Below are 4,129 nucleotides of genomic sequence, written 5' to 3'. Positions count from 1 at the left end.
GATAAAGAGTCCCCCAAAGGTAAAACAGGGAGCACAAAACAGCAAAACAGCAATAAAACAAGAGGAAAAAAAAAAGCCACCAAAACAGCAACAACAACAACAACAACAACAAAAAGTAGATACTGTTGTCCATAATTGTAGAAAGGGGAGAGGAAGGAGAGAAGAAAAAAAAAAGAAGAAGAAGAAGAAATCTGTAGTCTATATGAGTAAGACTTTATTGTTCTCTTTTATCTTCTTGCCTTCAAGGCCATCTGTTAAATTTCAAGGTGCCACTCTTGGTTATTATTGCTATACCTAAGGATTTAATTGAATTTTTGGCCTCTTTTGTTTTTAAACTCTCTTCACACCCCTTGTTCTGACATTTTCCCTATTATAAAACACTTCAGGGCCAGCTATTGGGCTGAGAGTATCTGTGCACATTGTGTGTCAGAAGAAACAACTGGGGGCGGGGGAGGTGTCCACTTGCTTAGGCACACCCTATAGCCACCAGAATGTAGGTGCACAAACAGTAGGTGGCCAATGAATAGATACCAAAAAAAAAAAAAGGAAAAAAAAAAGAAAACCAGAACAAAGCAAAACTGACAAAGTGTGTTGTCTGCCTTTGCTCCGAGGTTCCCGCAATGTTATTCTGTGGTGGGTCTGTTACCCTGCTTGGTCTTGCCATTTGGTCTCTTCCAATTTGTTGGCTCTGGTCCACCGAGCCTGGCAGATTCAAAAGTAGGCAATTTCTTACTTTTGCTACAAGTTCCACTAGCTATAAGTCTTCAAACTTTTTAAATATTCCTAGATATGTGGTTCAGAGTTTTGGAGCTCTGCCCTGAACCCTCTTCTGGTATTCTGTGGTATTGCTAACGGTGAACTTCATTCTACCAAGGGTACCTCTACCTTTGTCTTTGCTTTTATATTGTTTCTGTTTTGTGTCCTTTTGGTGTACTTGTTTCCTGGGGGTGGGAACTTTCTCCCCCTACCTTACCCAAGAAGAGACAGCAATCATGCCCATATAGCCAAGCTATAAGCATACCTCATAATATCCCACCATCTGGACAGGAGCCAACACCAGCTGCTAAGCATTACACATGAAAACGAAATCCTACATCCAGATCACATTCACCTGGAGACACCCAGTAAACTTAACAACACAGCAACATACATTCATTTATGCATCAAAAACGAACCTAACTACTGAAAATGTCCAAGAAAAAAAACAACAAAAGATCTCAGCACATGTCCAAAACCAGAAAAGAGTAATTGAAACAAATGAGTTAGAGGCAGACATAGACTTCCCACTAGAAGAGCAGGCTTTGGATCTGCCTGAGTAGGAATTCAGAAGAATGATATGGAGACAAATTCAAATGATCCACAGAGGGGTGGAGAAAAATAAGGAAAATGTCAGGAAAGTGCTACAGGAGCAATCAAACAAGATAGATATAGCATTGGAAACAATTCAAAACCTGCAAAAAGATGTCCAGATGATTAATAATAAAATATTAGAAATGGACAATACACTGAAAGGACAAAGGAGTAGAATTGAAGAGATGGAAGCTAGAACCAGTGAGCTAGAAGACAAATCTCTCAATATCGACAAGATAGAAGAGCAAGCAGAAAAAAGGATCTAAAATATCTGAAGAGAGTCTAAGAGTCATGCTGGATTACATGAAGAGGAATAATTTAAGAATTATTGGCATTCCAAAACAAGAAGAATCACAGAAGTCCACAGAGGAGATAGTTGAAGAACTTCTGGAAGAACCTTTCCCTAACATCTTGAAGGATGAGAAGATAAACATTCAAGAAGCTGAACAAACCCCAAGAAGGACATACCCCCAAAAGAAAATCACCAAGACATATCATAATCAAGCTCTCCAAAAATCAAAGACAAGGAGAGAATCCTAAAACCAGCCAGGGAAAAGAGAAGTGTTACCTACAAAGGCAAGCAAATCAGATTAAGCTCTGACTTCTCAGCAGAAACCATATAGGCAAGAAGGCAATGGGGAGACATATATAAAACCTTAAAAGAAAAACTCTGCCAACCAAGAATCATTTATTCAGCAAAACTGTCAATCAAATACAATGGTGCAATCAAAATATTCCAGGATAAACAGAAGCTAAGAGGTTTTGTCAAAGTTAATCCAGTGCTTCAAACATCCTAAAGGGAGTTATTTTGAATGAAAACCAAAAACAACAGACAACAACCAGAGCTTTATAGACGTGACAACACCACCTGGAACTCAGTCAACAGATAACAGAGTTCAGAATAGAGCCGAATTACAACAACTAATTCAGAGGATCTGTGATGCTATTCAAAGGTCAAAATATTAATAATGTCAAAGAAGGAGAAAATATAGGAACAGAGATCCAGGTGGTGAGGAGGTCAGGTAGATTGCAGGATTCAAGAGACTGTCTTAAATGGAGGGAAAAGTTAATAGACTATAGGGTAATCCTAAGGAAAGTTAATACTTCACAACTTACCATGAAAATGAAGATCCAAGTAGAACAAGGAAACATTAAAACTAAGAAGAAACTGACAAGAAATAATACAAAAACCATGAATTCAGCACAAGAAGGCATGCAGAACAAAGGAATGAACAACACCACACACACATACACACACACACACACACACAAAGATTGGAGGAAAACTCATTAACAACATATGATATGCAGATGATATAGCCTTGCTTGCTGAAAGTAAGGAGGACTTGGAATACTTACTGATGAAGAACAAAGACAGCAGCCTTCAGTATAAGTTACACCTCAATGTAAAGAAAACAAAAACATTCACCAATGGAGCAATAAATAATATCATGATAAATGGAGAAAGATTGAGGTTGTCAAAGACTTCATTTTGCTTGAATCCACCATCAACACTCATGGAAGCAGTAGTCAAGAAATCAAACAACACATTGCATTAGGCAAATCTGCTGCATAAGACTTCTTCAAAGTGTTCAAAAGCAAAGATGTCAATTTGAGGACTAAGGTGCACCTGACCCAAGCCATGATATTTTCAATAGCCTCATATGCATGTGAAAGTTGGACAGCAAATAAGGAAGACCACAGAAGAATCGATGTATTTGAAATATTGTGTTGGAGAAGAATATTAAAAGTACTATGGACTGCCGGAAGAACAAACAAATCTGTGTTGAAGGAAGTACAACTTGAATTTTCCTTAGAAGCCAAGATGGCCAGATTTCATCTTTCATACTTCAGATATATTGTCAGGAGAGACCAGTCCCAGGAGAAAGACAGCATGCTTGGTAAAATGAAGTGTCAATGAAAAAGAGGAAGCCCCTCAACGAGATGCATTGGCACTGTGGCAGCAGCAATGTGTTCAAGCGTAGCAGCAATTGTGAAGATGGCACAAGACTGAGTGACATTCTGTTCTGTTGTACATAGGGTTGCTATGGGTCAGTTGTGACTCAATCATACCTTATCATTTTTTTCTTGGTACAGCGTATTTTAGCAATGGTACTGTGAAATCCATGAAATCATTAATACCATTGTAGTTCTAAAAGTTCTATTATCTTATTCTTGGGATTTAGTTTTGCTCCTGGTGTACTGTGGCTTAGGCATCAGGCTGCTAAATGCAGTCAGTTGTTCAAACCCACATGCCTTTTCTGAGGAGACAGTTGAGACTGTTTGCTCTTGTAAAGATTTACAATCTCAGAAACCCTATATAAGTTCTTTATGAGTCAGAATTAACTAGATGGCAGTGGGTTGGGGTTATTAGGATGACTTAGGAAGTGGTGCTCAATCCATTCCACACAATTCAGTAGCAAAATGAGCAGTTTCATCCAATTGTGGCTGAAAACTTCCCTTGTTAGAGCTCATGAAGTCTAGTCACTCACAGCATGGGCCATAGACCTGAAGCACTGACTGACGGTAGCGCCAGGGTGCTGGTTACAAAGGAAGCATCTCAGGCCCTACCCCAGACCTCCTGAAACACTTTAGCAAAAGTCCCAGGTGAATTGTTTATACATTAACTTTTGAGAAACTTTGTCATAAAATCCTTGGTAGTTGTTTTAAAAGAAAATAGGAAATTTTGGTCAATCTTCCAATGATAAATATTTGCTTCATTAATATAAATTTCACACACCTTTTCTCTTGGTTTTTTTCATGACAAATCAGTGTCATC

The sequence above is a fragment of the Chrysochloris asiatica genome, unplaced genomic scaffold (assembly GCF_000296735.1).
Source record: "Chrysochloris asiatica unplaced genomic scaffold, ChrAsi1.0 scaffold00087, whole genome shotgun sequence".
NCBI lineage: Eukaryota > Metazoa > Chordata > Mammalia > Afrosoricida > Chrysochloridae > Chrysochloris > Chrysochloris asiatica.
Note: the sequence above shows the minus strand (reverse complement) of the source record.